We start from the raw sequence: 19,842 nt of genomic DNA on the forward strand, positions 1-19,842 counted from the left end.
TTGTCATAAGATTGTATATTGATTCATTAATTCATCTTGACAGATACGTATTTAGACCTCAACAGTAAGGCCGTCTTCAGTGTCTCGTACTTGACTCGACTGTTGAGGTAAAAATACGTATCTGTCAAGATACAATTAAGTGGTGGAATTCAATGAGATTGTACAAACTCGTCTTATGACAAGTGAATACATTCCACTAAAAAGCTCAAAATAAGATATTATAGCTGTAAATTTTCCATAATTATTAGCTATTTTTTTTTCTTTTATGGATCTGCTAATACCTGCATTATTGGTACCGTTACCATAATAAAACAAATTTATCTTTTTCCGTATTTTCAAAATATTTGCTTGTCCCACCCACGTCTCAGAACGTGACCACGGACCTATTCTTATGTTGCTCGAGATATGTCAAGTTGCTCCCGGGATGAGTACGACATACAAGGGGTTGGGCGGACTATGATTACAGTCTTAAGCTTTCATGAATCGGTGGAAAAGGGACATGTATTCGAGATCGTGACTCGCCAATACTTCCCTAATAGGCTTTGATTGTTTTACTCGGACCCGAAGATGTAAGCGCCGATCTGGGGCCACGATGCTCTACGCTCACCCACACCACATGGTCAATATCCTGATAGTCTGCGCCGCCAACACAAATTACGTAACGCTGGAGGGGGTCAGGCCGAGCGTTACGTTTCAAACAAAAAAACAAAATCTTTTGTACAAAATGTGTTACGAGGGGGAGGGAGAGGGTCCAAAGTTGCCTAATTTAGCGTTGCGTAATTTGAGAACGAACCCTTGCCTTCTGAGAGCCCTACTCTGAAAAGATGTGCAGTAATATAACATGACATGACACATGGTTCGAATGAAGGCTCGCCCCATATTCATTAAACCGTTAGACACCAGTGGGCCAGTTGAATGTAATCATCTACCCATTTCTGCTGCCAGCTGATCAAGGTTTACTGACGAACTAATGAGAAAAAAATCATCGAAGGTGATTTCCTTATCGGTAATATCACCTTTTACTGTGCCCACTTTTTCGTATCGTCTAACTAGTCATACAAATACGAAACAACCCTATTTTCAAAATTAGCAATGCCATCCTGTCATCCTGTTGCGCGTCCTGTAACACTTTCCCCGGATGCATTCGAAGCCAATTCCTAGCATTTTCACACCCCATCAACTGATGGGTAAGCTTTCCAACATCATAACTGTGACACCGACCGACGACGCTTCAAAGGCAATAACGATGGCACCCATTTCCTCCCAGCACAGAACGAGACATTGCGAAGCGGATACGCATCGAAAAGAAGGTACAGTGCTTGGCCGTTTACACCGCCATATACTGCACTGACGATAATTTGCGAGTCAGTAGTACGTCGACAGCCGGACCTGTTGGACGTACCTCGCCGGGATATTGGGGATCGGTTACTAGCCCGAGTGACACCGTGTTTACAGTGAGTTTCTGGATTACTGGGAAGACAGCAGAAATGCTACGGAAAATGAATAGTTTGACGATTGGATGAGCTGATGATGATTGGTGGCAAGGCGCGTGAATAGCAAACGACGGCCGATAGATAGTGTTTACACAAAATTTCAATTCCCTCATGTGTAAATTGTCGATCACGCGGTCATATAAACAGTTTAGAGTTTACTCCAGTGGAAACGGTTGGTGGTAGATAGCACGTGCAGGAAAGTGGTGTTGTTCTTTCTTTCATGAATTATTAATTATCGTTTAACACTTGCGGATTGTTTGAAGAGAGTGACCTCCCAATAAAAGGGGCGGTGTATCAAATTAACCATTACGTTAATTGAAATCCACGGTGCGATAAATGTGAGAAACACGCCATCTCGACACTGTTTATAAGTCGTATATACGATTATAATTCGATTTGGATAGTGGTGTTGTCAGTGCTGGGAGTAAAAATAAATTGTTTTCTGTTTGAATCCGATCGGAATCGAAAGATTGAAGAATGTAAGCCGCGGTTAAATTCCATATTCCAACTCAATACGAGTGATTCGTACACAGTGTCATATACATTGGGAAATCGTTAAATCATCGTCCACACATCTTATATCGCCCGACAGCGTTCGCACTTAGGAGTGGTGTCGTCGTCAGCGTGTGATATCATTGATAACCAACAACTGAACAACGTAAATGGCCAGTACGGTGGAAACACAGAAACATATTGCGACAGGTGATAAGATTTCGGCAAATAACGAAGAAAAGCGCCTTGTCTCGCCTATCTGAATTGTGGTGCCCTGTACGATAAGGAACGTATCTATTGCGGAGCCAAGAATAAGGTGTTACTTTATTTCTGGCACATTGGAGAGACCAACTCGACATGACCAAGAAAACAAATTATCGATGCTGGTCCTAAAATAGAGGTGAGTAAAATTGCTTTGTAAAGTACCTACAGTGCCGTTCCAAATTTTAATGTTTGACGCGAATTACCTGATTACAACATTGGAAATTCATGGCTTTATAGAGAACCACGCCTTTATCGGATGAAATTACTATTAGCCCCACACTATACGATGGATTTAAATATGATTTGGGGTATCTTTTTCGCTCTCCAGGGTTAAGATGCGAGATTGTCGACTACTCAATACTCATTCTTTGCAATAAAATAAAGTAAAATAAGATTATACATATTATGCAAGCACTCGGAGTATTCGAGAGACGGGTGCTTAGGACCATCTTTGGCGGTGTACAAGAAGACGGTGTGTGGCGGCGAAGAATGAACCATGAGCTCGCCCAGCCTCTACGGCGAACCCAGTATCCAGAAGGTAGCTAAAGCCGGAAGGGTACGATGGGCAGGGCATGTTGCAAGAATGCCGGACAGCAACCCTGCAAAGATGGTGTTCGCTTCCGATCCGGCAGGTACGAGACGACGTGGAGCGCAGCGAGCGAGATGGGCAGACCAGGTGCAGAACGACTTGGCGAGCGTGGGGCGTATTCGAGGATGGAGAGATGCGGCCTCGAACCGTGTATTGTGGCGTCAAATTGTTGATTCAGTGTTATCTGTATAGATGTAGACTAAATAAATGAAATGAATGAAAGATTATACAAACCTAGGTGAAAAGAATTTTAAGAAACGGGAAACAAAACTTGAAAATTTCCAAGAGCGGCAGATCTTAACCTTTTTATGATTGGAAAACTTTTAACGTCTTGCATTGGAAGTGTTGAGAAAAACTAAAACTGCTGTTCAAAACTCATACTCGATTCAAATGAGCTAGCAGTCGAAACCAGCCAAACTCTTCGACCGAAAAATCGTGGTCAATTTAATCTGTTTGAGCCATAGCGTGATTTTTATGCTTTCTCCATTGAATGACCACCATGACCATCATCATTGCTCAAAATCAGTGTATTGGCGTTCTTCGCCTAAAGCAATAGATAATCCTGTATGAGTAAAAAATAAATGGCACAAATGCTTTTTTAAAGTGAAATGATTTAACAAAAAAAATAGTGGCTTTGATTTAGCTCGGTTGGACCGCAAAATGAAAAGTTCAATATTCATGCTTTGTGCGGCAGAATATTTTATTAGTGCGTGTTGGACCATGGCACTGCCGCTTGGGATCGGGATGATAATTGTGTTGTTTAGCATAAAAAAAAGTATCAGCTCTATACAATTCACCAATAGAGCACGATTCTCTATCCTCCTTCATAGATATGTTAAGGGTTTGCATTTATTTGTAATAAATTAAATTCTATAATAACCCTTCTAGAGAGTTCGAGCAAATTCACACTTTATGTGATCACAGTGATCTCTCACCCCGAGCATTGTAGGAAGGTTCAAATCGAATTTAATTTGCTACAGCCAATAAACAAACAAAATTATTATGGCTCTCTTGTACTTACTTTGGCATATACATATGTGAAGAGATAATGCTCATACTAATAAATATGTATAAACGATAGTTTGTGAATGGATAGTTTTTGGATGCGCCAAGTATTTTCGGACATAGATTCGTAAATAACGAAAACGTCATTGTTTGTTATTAGAACATAATCTTTGCGTTGACGTTTCAAAATGGTTGAGCTATTTTCATATCAAAGTATTTTGTTATGGTGGTTCTTATTAGTCTTGGAACACTGGTGGAGTTAAGCTGGGGCACTTGATCCACTAAATCGAAAATTTTACTGAAATTTAATTATACGCCAAAACTGTCTTGAGAAAAAAAAACGATTTTCCGCAAATTTTTATGATCACTGGCGAAGCTAAGCCGAATATTTGACTCAAATTTAATCATATCTGATAAGAAGATTATTTTGAACTTTTAGTGGAACGTTATCAATTGTCATAAGACGAGTTTGTAGTATCCCATCTCCTGAATTAAATGGGATAGTACAAACTCGTCTTATGACAAGTAATTATATTCGCTAATTTTTTTCAGAATTTTTTTTCCTTAAATTTTGATTAATTCTTGAAAAACTTCCGAAGGATTTCTTTAGAAATTTCAATACACATTTTCCGGTAGTTTTGTATTGGTATTGGAAATTACTTCGTAAATTCCTGTGAGAATTCCTTCGGAAATGCCTTCAGCAATTCCTATGCAAAATCTATCCGAAAATCTATCAGGCTTTAAAAATTTATTCGATAGTTCATTCTGAAAAATCCTTTAGAAATTCTTTCCACTTCAGATATTCCCTCCAGAGATAATCTAAAATATTACGCCTTTATTTTTTCTCATTCCTCCTGGGATTCCTTCGGAAAAGCCTTCGTAAATTCATCCAGAAATCCCGTCGGAACTTCCGATTCATTTTAGTGAAACCATATGAAAGTACTGCTGAAATTATTCCAGAAACATATTTTGTTGGAGATTTTTTTCCGGAAATTTATTAAAGAATGGAATAGGAAATCCTAAAGAATATTTTGTATGGGCTTCTAACGGAAATATCAAAGGAATTTCCAGATGAAATTAGCAAAGGAGCTCTTTTAAATTATTTCCGAAGGATTCCTAAAACAATTTCTAAAGAAATTTTTAAGATAAATTTTAAAGAAATTCTAAGAATGTCTTACTAGAGTTTCGGAAAGGATTTTCTGATTAATTACTGGAAGCATTTGTTTGAGAGTATCCTTCAATGATTGTTGATTCAATTTCTTTAAAAAATTAAAGGATTTCCTAATTCAATTTCTGCAGGAAATCTCAAGGCAATTTACAAAGGAATACATAAAGAAACTCATAAAAAAAATCTCTTTAAAGAATGTTGTGAGGCTTTCCTGAAACAATTTCCGTAGATATTCTAAAACGAATAGCTGAAGGGTTTTCCGTAGGAATTCGAAAACAAAATCTGATGGATCCCATAAAAGTATTCCTAAAGGATTTTCGAAGGAATTTCTAGATGAATTTGCGAAGAAATTTCTAGACGAATTTGTAAAAGTATTTTTGAAGGAATTCCTCTAAGGAAATCTGAATGATTTTCTGAAGGCATTTCCGAGGAAATTTAGAAATTGGGAAATACAAAAATAAATTGTAATTTCGGAGATAAATTGGAAGATTCCTTTGGAAATTCAAAAAAAGGAATTAAAAGAAATATCGAAAACCATTTCTTTTAGAAAATCCTTCTGAAGTTTCTTCGGGAATACCTACGCAATTGTTTTAGCAATACCTTCGGAAATTCCATTAGTTTTTTCCGGTGATTCATTAGGAATGCCTTTGCAAATTCCTTCAGGAGTTTCTTCGGAAATTTCTTTGGAATATATTCTAGAAATTCTGCTAGTACTTTCTCAATTAATCCCTTCGAAAACTCTAGGAAGAAATTCTTAAAATACCTTCGAAATTTCCATCAGGAATTTCTCCAAACCTCAGGAATTCTTTCGAAATTCTTATCGGAATACCGTCGGTCATTCCTCCTTTTTTTTAGCAAATCTTCTAGTGATTCCTTTAGATCTTCGGAGATTCAGTTGTGAAATTCCTTCGGAATTTCCTTTGATCATTCTTTCGGGAATCTCGTATAAAATCCTTCAGAAATTACAATGTTTATTAAAGGAACTTCTGTATAAATTTATAAAGGTCTTTCGGGAGGACCCTGGAGGAATATTCAAATGAACTACTGTGGGAATTTTATAAATTATTCCTGGAAGAGTACCCGAAAGAATTTCTGAAGAATTTTCTGGAGAAATGTTGGAAGAAATTCCGGCAGGAGTTTCCAAATATATTTCAGGAGGAATTTCAGAATGTATTCTTGAAAAAATGTACAATGAACCACTCGAATAATTTTTTGAAAATATTTTCCTATAGAATTTCTGAAATAATTTGCTCAACTGATAAAGTCATCCACGAAGCAAATTTTCAAAAGAATTTTCATTTCTTTGAAGTTTTTATATAAACTTCTAAATTAATACTAAAAAATCATTCGGAAATTACTTTAGAAACTTTCACAAGAATTCCGTAAGGGACATCTGAAGGAATTCCTTCGAAAATTCTTACGCAAATCCGGACAGTAGTAAAACAAAACCTTGTGTTGAAACTGAAATTAAGACTTTATGCCAAAAACTCTCTCTAACACACCCTGACATTCTTGCTGACGCACCATATGAGCCATACTTTGATGCTCACCACTAACATACCATATGAGCCTAACTTTGGTGCTCGCCCTATATGCACCATGTGAGACTAACTTAGATGATCACTTTTATTATCAGACTAAGGCCGGAGTGGCCTGTGCTGCACATAAAAGTCTTCTCCATTCAGCTCGGTCCATGGCTGCACTTCGCCAATCACGCAGTCTGCGGAGGGCCTGCAAATCGTCTTCCACCTGATCGATCCACCTTGCCCGCTATGCACCTCGCTTTCTTTGTTCCTGTCGTATCGTTGACGAGAACCATTTTCACTGGATTACTGTCCGACATTCTGACTATGTGCCCGGCCCACCGCAGTCTTCCGACTTACGCGGTGTGAACGATGGATGGTTTTCTTAACAGCTGATGCAACTCGTGGTTCATTCACCTCCTCCACGTACCGTCCGCCATCTGCATCCCATCATAGATGGTACGCAACACTTTCCTCTCGAAAACTCCCAGTGCGCGTTGGTCCTCCACGAGCATCGTCCAGGTCTCGTGTCCGTAGAGAACTACCGGTCTTATAAGCGTTTTGTAGATAGTCAGTTTGGTACGGCGGCGAACTCTATTCGATCGGAGCGTCTTATGGAGTCCAAAGTACGTACGATTTCCAGCCACTATGCGCCTCACCAGTGAGCCCAAGTACACACATTCTTCTACCACCTCGATTTCGTCACCACCGATAGAAACTCGTGGTGGGTGGCTTACATTGACCTCTCTTGAGCCTCTTCCTATCATGTACTTCGTCTTCGACGTATGACTAGTCCCATCCGTTTAGCTTCGCTTTTCAGTCTGATGTAGGCTTCCTCCATTCTCTCAAAGTTACGTGCCATGATATCAATGTCGTCGGCGAAACCAAATAACTGGACGGACTTCGTGAAAATCGTACCACTCGTGTCAATCCCTGCCCTTCGTATTACTCCCTCCAAAGCGATGTTGAATAGCAAACACGAAGGCGTTTCGAGCGCGTTTCGAAGGGACTCGAGAATGCCTCTGAAACTCGAACTACGCACATAACCCGATCCATCGTCGCCTTGATTAACCATATCAATTTATCCGAAAATCCGTTTTCGTGCATTAGCTGCCATAGCTGGTCCCGATCGATTGTATCATATGCGGCTTTGAAATCGATAAATAGATGATGTGTGGGCACGTTGTATTCGCGGCATTTCTGCAATACCTGACGAATGGCGAACACCTGGTCTGTGGTAGAGCGTTCACCCATAAATCCCGCCTGGTACTGCCCCACGAACTCTCTTGCAATTGGTGTTAGTCGGCGGCATAAAATTTGGGAGAGTACCTTGTAGGCGGCGTTCAGCAATGTGATTGCGCGGTAGTTGCTACAATCCAGCTTATCGCCCTTTTTGTAGATGGGACACACGACACCTTCCATCCACTCCTGCGGCAGAACCTCATTCTCCCAAACCTTGGTAATCACCCAGTGCAGCGCTCTGGCCAGTGCTTCACCACCGTGTTTAAACAGCTCTCCTGGTAGTTGGTCAACTCCAAGGGCTTTGTTGTTTTTCAGCCGGCCGATCTCCTCCTGGATTTCCTGGAGATTCAGAGCCGGAAGTCGCATGTCCTGCGCGCGTGCTCCTAGGTTCATTACCATACCGCCACCGTTGTCTGCCATATCACCATTCATGTGCTCTTCGTAGTACTGCCGCCACCTCTGGATCACCTCACGCTCGTTAGTAAGAAGGCTCCCGTTTATGTCCTTACACATATCGGGCTGTGACACGTGGCCCTTACGTGAATGGTTCAACTTCTCATAGAACTTTCGTGCGTTATTAACGCGGTACAGTTCCTCTGTCTCTTCACGGTCTCGATCTTCTGCTGGCGCTTTTTCCTCCGAAAATCGGAGTTTTGTCTGTTCCGCGCCCGTTTGTATCGTGCCTCGTTCGCCCTCGTGCGGTGTTGCAGCAATCTCGCCCATGCTGCATTCTTCTCCTCAACTAACTGCTCACATGCGCCGTCATACCAGTCGTTTCTCTGATCCGGAGCCACCGTGCCAAGTGCAGCGGTTGCGGTGCTTCCAATGGCGGATCGAATATCTCTCCAGCCAGAGATGCTGCGCCTAGCTGCTCTTCCGTTGGGAGTGCCACTTTACCGTTGCTGCGCGTAGTCTTGGGCTAGTCTACCGTCTTGTAGCCGCCCAATGTTTAGCCGCGGCGGACGACTCCGACGCGTGTTGATCACCGTTGTTACTTCAGTCGGTCGGGCACTCAGGATGGCTCCGACCTTGAACAGGGACACTAACCTGAAAATTCTTCTTTTCTTTTTTTAAACTGAAACCCGACTTTTATACGGTGTGAAAATTTAACTAATTATTTATTGATCTGCTCTACACAATGGTTGTTAAGGTAATGAAAAAAACTAGCTTGTAACAGTATTATTTTCGAAGTTGGTCTGACAAGGATGGCTGTTCGTATCGTCGCTGTTCGTACTTTTCCATCTGGTCCATAATTTACATTCTCTATAACACCTTTAGGCCAACATCCACGATGAAGATTTTCGTCCACAATCAAAACTAGATCACCTACTGCAAACTCGTAATACTTTCGGTTATCTTGCCATTTTTGTCGCTTCATTAAATTTGGCCGGTAAGCCGACACCCATTTACGCCAGAAACGATCAGCAAATATTTGCGCATGCTTATAAGCTGCTCTACAATCCAAATTGCTTTCATCGAAATCGTGATCATACTGCATGTGGTTATTTCTTCCAAGTAACAGCATGTTTGGAGATATTGGTTCAGGATCTTGAGGGTCATTTGAAATTTCTGTTAATGGTCGATTGTTGATGATATTCATAACTTCACATAAGGTAGTACGAAGAACTAAATCCGTATGATGCCTTTCCTTCAACATAGCGCTTAGACCTGTTTTGACTAAACGTACTAATCGTTCACAATATCCTCCGAAATGTGGCGATCCTGGTGGTATGACACTCCACTCTACACCTCTCACGCTTAGAGTTTCTTCAATTTGCTGCTGGTCGAGTTCTTTAGTCAATTTCTTCAACTCTTGATTTGCACCCGTAAAGTTTGTACCGTTATCAGTAAGAATTTTTTGAGGAACGCCGCGAACCGCCATGAAACACCTTATGGCCATTATACAACTGCTTGTATCCAAAGATGGAACCACTTCCAAATGTACTGCTCGACTGGTCATACAAGTGAATAACACGACCCAACGTTTCTCAATACGCCGTCCAATCTTTACCAACAGTGGACCGAAATAATCAATCCCAGTGTGTGTGAAAGGAAAAAAGGAATTATTCCTTTTGATGGCAAATTTCCCATTTGTGCTATATTCGGTTTTCCGCGTGCCTCCTTGCATTTAATACAGGAATTTCTGAATTTTTTGACTTGAGAACGAATCTTTAAGATACGATGACGGTGCATCAAATTATTTATAATTGTTTCCAATCCTTGATGAGCATTTGCTTTATGAAACGTTTCAATCAACAAATTAGTAAAATTATGATTATCGGGTAATATGACGGGATTGTTAACAGCGAAAGGTTTGTTCTTATCTTGAATACGTCCTCTCATCCTGATAATTCCATCAATCATAAAAGGAGAATATGCATATAAACGGCTTGATTTTTTCACAAATCCAGTTGTTCTCAGGCTGCTAACTTCATCGGAAAAGGATTCAATTTGAACTTGTTTATACCACATGTTTCTTGCTTCGTCCATATCGTGCACATTGATTGTAAACTTCTTTGGTTTTTCGTGTTTTGAAAGTGATAGGATTTTTCTCATTTTCAAATAATAAGCGGTTGATCTTATTAAACGGTTGTAGTCAGAGAATCGTCGAATATCGGGTAAGTTTATAGTATTTTCGTGCTCATGTACTTGATGGAAGACCGATTCTTCATCAGCTGCTATCTCCACATGAAAATTTACAGTTTCATCAGACGACAAAGTAACACATTCCTGTTTTGGCCATTCACTCGAATGTTGGCTCAAAAATTCCGGACCATGCAACCACACTGACATGTTTGCAAATTTAGACGATTTTGTCGCGAGATCTGCAACGTTCAAATTTGGTGGAACCCAGTTCCACATTCTAGTGTTATGTCCATTTTCTTTAATTTTGGAAACTCGTGATCCTACATAGGCTGCAAGTTTCTCTTTCGTACAAAGCCAAGCTAAACATATTTTAGAATCCGTCCAAAAGTAAGTTGAAGACACTTCGATTTCTAGCTCAGTCTGTATTACTTTCATCATTTGACTGGACAGCACACATCCTTGGAATTTAAGTCTTGGAACAGTTTGTGACTTCAAAGGAGCTACACGTGACTTTGCCAGAACCAATGCAACGTGCGATTTATCCGAACATCGGTGTACCAAGTAAATTACGCTGGCAAAGGCTTTATCGCTTGCATCCGAAAAAGCATGAAGCTCTACACTAATAAAAATTCAAATGTAAAGTTTATTTGGTTCTTACCAGTATATTTCATAAGGTACTACAAACTTAATTTTTATTTGAGTAATTACATTAATCAATAGGGTAGTTTATAACCTCTATATGAGTGAAATATGTTCTTTATGTTCGCGACACATAAACAATATTAATCGAATCGCATAGTCGAAAATTATATTCCTTTCCCACATAAATTTTAGGTTCGAGAGATTTGTGTCGCGAACTGAGCCAGAAGTGAACACCTCGGTGAACACACCATTGCCAAGCAGCAAATTGTGCTTCTGGTAAGTTTTGTTTGAAATTTTATGCAATTTCCTTGATTTCACATGTTTCATATATGTAATTGCAGATCCGGATATAATTATGCAGTTTCCGGATGTAAACATTGGGTCGAATTCACGACAGACAGAACCGCAAAATAGCAAGGGCTGTGGCAGGGGAAAAGCACCATGGAAAGCAAAAGCCGCGGCGTGTGACCATGAGGTTTCAGGCTATGCATTCGCAGAACTTATTCCAGTAATTAAGCTTCTGTCCAGGAATTAACCAACATTTAGCCCCATGTACAAAAGAGAAACAAACATGTAGATCCGAAAGATCGCGCTTCGCGGGACGGCACCATTCAAACACTTCCGGGAACACCTGTGGAGAAAAAAAACCTTCCTCCAAGTGATTATATTTTAACGGAGGATAAACCGAAATCCCGTAAGTTTTCCATTCATGGATTCGCGGAGCTCGTAGTACGCGAGTACGAAACAGGATTTGACATCGCCACATCGGAAGCACGCATCGGAAGACTGGTATCGACAGAATTATGGACACCGTTGGTCTCTCTTTCTGGTTCTCTTATCAACTTTTGTCTAGCCCCAGTTTTTCTCAAAATAAAATGATAAATATCTGTTGAAATTTCTTATTAAATATATTAAAATATACAAAACATTTATTTTATTGCAAACAACAATAATGCAATATTCATTATTATATTCCATTATTCAGAAACATAAATTTTATTTTGCTTCGGCAAATGAATGTTACAAGCCTCATATATGATTTTTATTTGACATGACGACATAGGTTTCATTTGTCCGAAACCTAATAACTTTTATGTTCCCGAACATACATATTATTAGTAGAAGCTAATTGCAAAAAAATATGTAGTTTCACACATAACATTTATGCGGATATTTTCCTCGGTGTATACTTTTAAACGACGAAATATTTGGAAAATAATATCTTGGTATTCTAACTTCCTTAAGCGTTGCTGTTTGTTGAAGCCATTCATTCCATTTCGCAATCAACCCATCGGGTAGTCTATCGTCCCAATCAATTTGTAGACGCCATAAATCTTGAAACAATATTTTCAAATGGATTGTGATAGGACATAGTATGTTTAGGGATCGAAAATACCCATCATAAACTGCAATAACTGCTGATTAGTGGAATGTCTGTTCCAGATCGGATACCGTTGTCAAGCTTTGGGAAATTCAAAGGAAAACCAATTCATCGGTAGTAAGGTTCCACTGTAGACTGAGAACACGGACATCTTTACACGAGTCAGCTCTCAAAGAAAGATCGATAGAATTCAATACAGCTTTTGAATTGATACAAATTTGACGAGCTTGAATCCGCCGTGTTCATGTGCCGCAATAATATTCATTCTTCACTAAAACAATTGCTTGTTCTTCTGTGTCAGTTGAATCAAAATAATCATCGACGTAATGTTGTTTGACAATTGGACGTAGTACCCAGGGAGACGATCTTCAAGTTCACTTGCGTTGAAATTCTTTATGAATTGTGTGCAATAGAAGGGGATGATACTGCACCGATTATCATAGCCATCATTACGTAGACTTCTGGGGATTTGTACGATTCATGCCACGCCAGAAAAACCTTTGAGAATTTTGATCTTGATCTCTGATACGAACCTGGTGAAACATTTCTTGATATCTGCCATGAAAGCTATTTTCTTTTGTCTTCCTCCTCATCAGTACTGCTATCAACGGTGGAACGAAATCGGGTCCTTTCAGCAACAGATCATTTAACGAGAAACCGTGAGACTTTTGCTTTAGCATCCATCACTAGACGGAATTTGTTTGCAGTTGTTACAATTGAAATGCGGCAAATACCAGGTGTTAGATGTTTCATTCAATTCTCGATTCAGTTTCCTAGCATAGCCTTTTGAATATAACCTCAATTTTCTCACAATATTGCTCAGCGAACTTTGGATCTGCATCCATATTCTTCTCCATAATAGTTAGGCGTCGCAGTGCTTGGTGGTTTGCTATCAGGAAATGCGAAATTGTTATACCGGTATATTTGTCTAACTCTCAAAGCGATCCTTACATCGTTTCAGTGTAATGATTCATAATGTCTAGAGCTCTTTCATTTTCTTCTGACATTTTTTTTGATGACGGATGCCAAAATATTCAACTTTGTACAATTCCTTTATCATTTCAGTTAGTTCTAAATCTTGATCACTTGAGCAAAGGAAAACGTGAAATTGATCAGATATTTCTACCTATCAGGTTCTATTTCTCCGTGGATTGTCCAACCAAGATGGCACCGCGTTAGCTGTAGACCTCTTTATTGAATATTGCACTGCTTTTTAATGGAACGATAAGGCCAGCGTTATTCGATCCAATCAAAATTTTTGGAGTTACATTTTGAATTATCTCCAGTTTCTCCTCGTCAAGAAGCGGGTACAATCTTTAATTTTGTCGATGCTCAAGACTCACACGAGGAAGATTCATATTATTGATGGTACGCACATTTTTCAGTTCGTGCCACTTAGCTTGTTCGGAAGGCCCAGAAATTTGAAAAGACAGCATCATTGATTCAGAATCCTTGTGTGAAATCCCATTTGTCCAGCGGTAGGTTACCGGAGACACTGGGCCGTTCAGCTCCATTTGTTCTGCAAGCTCCGAATCAATCATCGATAAAGAAGATCCTTCGTCAAACAGGGCGAACACATTCTCCACTGCTCCTTGGTTACGAATTCTTACTTTACCAACACGGAGTGATAGTGGTTACATTTTTTACTGTTGACATGACATACATCTTCAGCACGTTTCTTCTCGAACTTGCGAAAAGGTTCCTTCCTTATTGCATCCGAGTGTACTAATTCGTGGTGATTCTGATTACATACTGAACATGTTCCTATTAGATCGACAATTACGACGGAATGGTCTTGCTTCAAACATATATAACACACGTTACAGGATCTTGCAGCGGAACGACGTTGATCGATGGATAGTTTGGTAAATTGCTCATATTTGACTAAGCTCAGATGATCATTAGAATTGCAAAAAGGACATTTTCCTCGATGTTCAACTGTACGAGTGTTGACATTCAGAACAGGTGGCTTGGATCTGGAGAACAACGCATCCCTGCGATCTTTCTTGTTGAGAAAAACTGGATTCATGCTTGCCAGTTGGTTTTCCATTTCATCCTCCAACCACCGCGAAAACTCGTGAAAATCGAAGATCGTATCTTGTTTTATTCGAAACGCCTTGTGTCGCACCCACATTTGCTTGCTAAACGCAGGTAGCTTCTCGGCCAGGTGGGAAATCAGCTCAGGGTTCATCAGATACGCTTCAGCATTCACATTTTTTAAGGCGGCTTATTGGCTCACTATGCCACCTGATTCACGCTCTAGCACGCCAATTTGAGACTTATTTGTGTGCTCACTCTTGCACACCCTGCCACTCCCCCTGACACCTCTGGCATGCCACATGAGGCTGACTTGAATGCTGGGAATCGTATCAGATGGAAGTATCAGATGGAAGTGAACCTCCCCACAGCTCGAAATGTTAGGTATTAGCCGGCTACCTTTAGAAGAGTTATCCCAGTCATGCTGCCATCTGGCAAAGTCACCCTGATGCGTTCGCTGGTTCCTCTGGTACCACGTAGCTCGCAACACTCCTCGTCTTCCCGGATGACCAGCCTGACTGGCATCATGCTCGCTATCTCGCAAGCTGCATCGTGTGATATCGTGCGGTAGGCAGATATCACTCTGAGACACATCAAGCGGTACGTGTTCTTCAGCTTCTGCAAGTAACTGGTTAACCCCAGAGTTTCGCCCAGGACGGGCCACCGTACCTAAGAATATATACTACAACGTCTGCAGGTAGCATACGTCTACTGGCCTTGGAACTGTTAGAAATCCTTCTCGATAATGCCGCAACAGCAGTCGAAGCCCTCTTGCACGCATAGTCGACATGGCTGCCGAACGTTAGCTTGTCGTCTATTACGACCCCAACGAGCTTCAAACTCCGCTCTGATGCGATGGCAACTTCACCCGCATGAATCATTGCATGTTGAACCGACTTACGGTTGTTGACGATAACCACCTTCGTCTTCGTAACGCTGGAAGCATATACATATACTCGTAATTTACAGAGCCCTCGATATTAATTAATCCAGAACTAAATCAGTCATTGATCTGAACGAAACTCAATAGGTAGTGTTCAATAATAACATATATTTTGGCCTTTATGAATGCCTAATTTTGTAAAATTAATCTTGTTTAATACCTTAAAAATGAGTGAGATTTATAAACCAAAATTCAGAATTTGCACATTTACGCACACATACATACATATAAGTGGTCTGTTAGTGTCTCAAAACATGTTTACATTTACTATCTAGCCTGCACTGAAGAAATTTTTGAAATCCCTTTAAATTTTTACGTTTTTGCTTTTCTAAGAAGATTGTTTGGTACATGCTTCTATTTTATATGTTCCTCAATTAAAACCAAATGTTTCTTTTGAAACAAATCAGGAAAAATAAGCATATTTCCATATCACATCATTTGTTATAATTATATTTTCAGTATTAAAGTGAATTTGTTCCAAATACGATACATTTTATTTCATAATTCAAGAGATTTATCGATAGATTAATGCGTAACATGCCTGCGTAACGAATACAAAGCGAAATTATAGACACTCCCGAAGCTGAAGGGTAAAACGAAACTAAATTTACGACCTAATTCATGAGAATAGTTTAGCGAAACAGTTATGCCGAGAAATAATGCCCATGTTTGCTGATTTTGTTAGTCCCGCTGAGTGATTGATTTCTTCATGACTGCCATGATCGACTGACCGGTATCGATATCGTATAATAGTACACGGTTCTGGAAATAGCCTTCCAAAATTCGGTACAGGCCCACCGGTGTAACGCCAGGCCAAGCCGGTGTAACGAGAGCGCGATGGCATCCCGACTCGCGCTGTTGAATGGGTTCTTCACATCAAGCGGAGGTGGGTAAAGCGCTTATACAGCCAAAAATAGTCTTCATCAGCCAAAGACCAACTTAATTCAGCTTAAATTGTTTTTGGGTATCTCGGCGGTCTTTACCATCGAGTTAATATAGCGTCCAACGTGGACTTACACTTGCGAAACCAAACTGATTGCTTGACAGCCCGTCCGCACCCTCTGAGTACGGGGTCCGCCTGTTGTGGATGATCCTCTTGCAACTTCTGCCCGTCGTGTCTATAAGATAGATTGATCTATACGTCAATGGGTCGCCCGGATGTTACCTGGACTTCGGCAACAACACCAGTTTCTGCCATTTCCATCTTTTCGGGAATTCACACTCATCAAGGCATCTCTGCATAGCTAGCCTGGAACATATTCTGAGTTTGCTTGATTGCTGCCTTGAGAGCGCTATTCGGAACTCCATCAGACCCTGGAGCTTTGTTCGTTACCAGGGATTTGGCCACCGCGAGTAACTCTTCGTTCATCAGCGGAGCTACCATTTCGGCTGCACCCTTACTGCCTTGCGGTGCAGGAGGCCAGGGACTTGTGGCACGGGACCTCGATAATCCTCGCCAAACTATCCAGCAACCGTTCGGGGGTGAAGGGCCTTTTTGGTCTTGGCCATCACTATCCTGTAAACGTCACCCCTCGGATTCGTGTTGGCACCTTCGCATAGGTTGTCGAAACACGCTCATTTGCTTCTCTTGATGGTCTTGTTAAAGGCCTGTCTCGCAGCGCAGCTCGAAACACTTCGGTCCGCTCTTTCATTCTCAGTGCGGGCACGTAGCAGCATACAACAGCATACAACATGGCTGGTCTTAAAATTTGTTTGTAAATCAAAAGTTTGTCGTCAAGGCAAAGTTTTGATTTTCTGTTTATAAGTGGCCACTTAACATATTTGTTACATTTCGCTTGAATGCCTTCAATGTGACTTTTAAAAGTTAATTCTTGATCCAACAGAAGTCCTAAATATTTAGCTTCGCTAGACAAATTAATTGGAACCCCATTCATAGTGACAATATGTCTGCTAGAAGGTTTCAATTAAGAAGCTCTCGGCTTATGTGGGAAAATTATAAGCTGAGTTTTGGAAGCATTCGGGGAAATTTTCCATTTTTGCAAGTAAATGGAGAATATATCCAAACTTTGTTTGCAATCTACTACAAATGACAAGAAGGCTTCGCCCCGATGGTAAATCAGGTAAGTCAGAATTGAAAATGTTATACAATATGGGCCCCAGTATGCTGCCTTGAAAACACTAGTTTACAAGTAATCTAAGAGATTTCGAATTCTGATAGTTTACCTGCAGTGAGCGATCTGATAAATAATTTTGAATCAGTTTAGTAATGTACAGAGGAAAATTAAAATTCATCAATTTTACAATCAAACTTTCATGCCAAACACTGTCAAATGCTTTCTCTATATAAGGAAGAGCAGTTCCAGTCGAATATCCTCCACATTTGTTGGAACCGAATTAAATTCGTAACTCGTAATAACTGATGAATGGTTGAATGCCCATGGCGAAAACCAAATTGCTCATCAGCAAAAAATAGAATTGCTACTAATATGAATCCATCATTCTATTTGCAATGATTTTCAAACAGTTTGCTTATTAAAGAAAGCAAACTGATTAAGCGATAACTAGAAGCCCTCAGCTGGATTTTTTGTCCGGCTTCAAAGTTGAACAACTTTTGGCGTTTTTTTCATTTATCTACGAAGTATGCCAATTGAAAACATTTGTTAAATAAATTAACTAGAAAGGATAAAGAGCTCTCAGGAAGGTTTTTTGATAAGTACACTCTGATTCTTTTTTTTTACACGGGGATGCGTTCCGTGTACAAAAAGTTTTTAGTTCAAAATTTGAAAATCCGTGTAAAAAGTTTTATGGATTTATCGACGAATCATGGAAAAATGGAGCAACTTTGCAAAAATTTTGTATGAGATTTGTTTTACACGGCCGTGTAAAAAAATCCGTGTAAAAACAGAATCGGGTGTTTGTAGAAAAATACCATCATCACTCTGGTGCTTTCATTGTTTTTAAATTTTCTAGTAGGGGAAAAACGGCTTTGGCAGGTTTTGTTCTATTATTGGCAGGGGGTTTTTGTCGACCAAATTTTATGAAATTTGGCCACAATATTCTTTTGTATGCAAAGAATGTTTAGGCCAAATTTGAGCATAGTCAGACATAAAAACCTTGCACAATAATAGAACAAAAACCTGCCAAAGCCGTCATTCCCCTAATAGATCTCATTTCATCCAAATTAGTTCCTAACGAAGGGTCAAAAACATTCTCTTGATTGAGAATGTCTTCGAAGCTCCATGTAACCTGATCCTCAATTGGACTAGTGAGACCTAGACTAAAATTATGGGCACTCTCAAACTGCTGAACAAGTTTTTGAGCTTTTTCGCCATTTGTTAATAAATTTTTTTCTCCCTCTTTAAGCGCTGGAATTTGCTTTTGAGGTTTTTTTTAGAATTTTCGTTGATTTCCAAAATGGTTTCGAACTGGGATCCAACTTCGAGACATTATTCTCAAAGTCTTGCAAATTTCGCCAAATAACTTTCAACGCGGGATCGTAAGTTCTTTGGTATTGCCTTCGCCTCACATTTTTAAGATGGATCAGTAGCTGAAGATCGTCGTCATTAATAATGGAGTTGAATTTAATTTCACATTTAGAATTGCAATGCCTCTGGCATCAACTATCAAATTTGTCAAAGATACGAGAGAATTATCAATATTACTTTTTTTTGGTATCGAGAGGAATATCAACATCAAAATTCCTTTCGATATACATTTTATATAAATCCCAATGAATTCTATGGATTATTCAAAGCAGAACTGATTGGATTATAAATGGCTTCTGTGAGATTTCAAATGTCACAGGAAGGTGATCAGAGTCAAAAGTCAGCATGAGTTACCAATTGGCCACACAGCTGACTTGAATCCGTTAAAACCAAATCAATTGTCCAAGGATTTCGAGTGGATGAAGAACAAGTTGGGTCATTGGGATATTGAATAGTATAATATCCCGCAGAACAATCTTCAAATAAATTTTTGCTATTGGAATTGCTTTGAGTATTATTCCATGAACGGTGTTTGGCATTGAAGTCACCAATTACGAAGAATTTTGATTTGTTGCGAGTTAAAATTTGAAGATCAGCTTTCAACAAATTCCTTTGCTGTCCATTGCACTGGAAAGGCAAGTAGGCAGCAATAAAAGAGAATTGCCAAAAAAAAAATTCAACGGGAACTCCCAAGGTTTCGAAAACTTTGGTTTCAAACGAAGAATATAATTTATGTTTGATACGTCTATTAATGACAATGGCGACCCCACCACAGGTGCTGTCAAGATCAGTTCGATCATTTCGGTAAATTAAATAATTTGGATCTCTTTTGATGTCAACCAGGTGTTAAATATGTTTCTGTTATAATGGCAATGTGCACATTATGAACGGATAGGAAGTTGAACAATTCATCTTCCATACGTTTTAAAGAGCGGGCATTCCAATTTAAAATTTTCTTTAGCCAGTGCCGTTATATTTAATGAGTTATTGAAGCTTGCACAGTGATAATGATTGATTAATCGCAACTAGCT

At 39.8% G+C, this 19,842-nt stretch overlaps 2 protein-coding genes across 3 annotated transcripts in view; one reads left to right on the forward strand and one right to left on the reverse strand.

Moving 5' to 3' along the window:
• Positions 1–19,842, reverse strand: part of LOC134212420 (uncharacterized) — a 243,672-nt gene that overhangs the window by 80,599 nt on the left and 143,231 nt on the right. The window lies entirely within an intron of this gene.
• The window catches only part of LOC134212419 (platelet-derived growth factor receptor beta), a 538,624-nt gene continuing 520,165 nt past the window's right edge, over positions 1,384–19,842 (forward strand). For both annotated transcript variants that reach the window (XR_009979273.1, XM_062690252.1), the window contains exon 1: positions 1,384–2,385. The gene's annotated coding sequence lies outside the window, so the exon portion shown is untranslated. The remainder of the gene's footprint in view (positions 2,386–19,842) is intronic.

Source organism: Armigeres subalbatus, chromosome 2, assembly GCF_024139115.2.
Source record: "Armigeres subalbatus isolate Guangzhou_Male chromosome 2, GZ_Asu_2, whole genome shotgun sequence".
NCBI lineage: Eukaryota > Metazoa > Arthropoda > Insecta > Diptera > Culicidae > Armigeres > Armigeres subalbatus.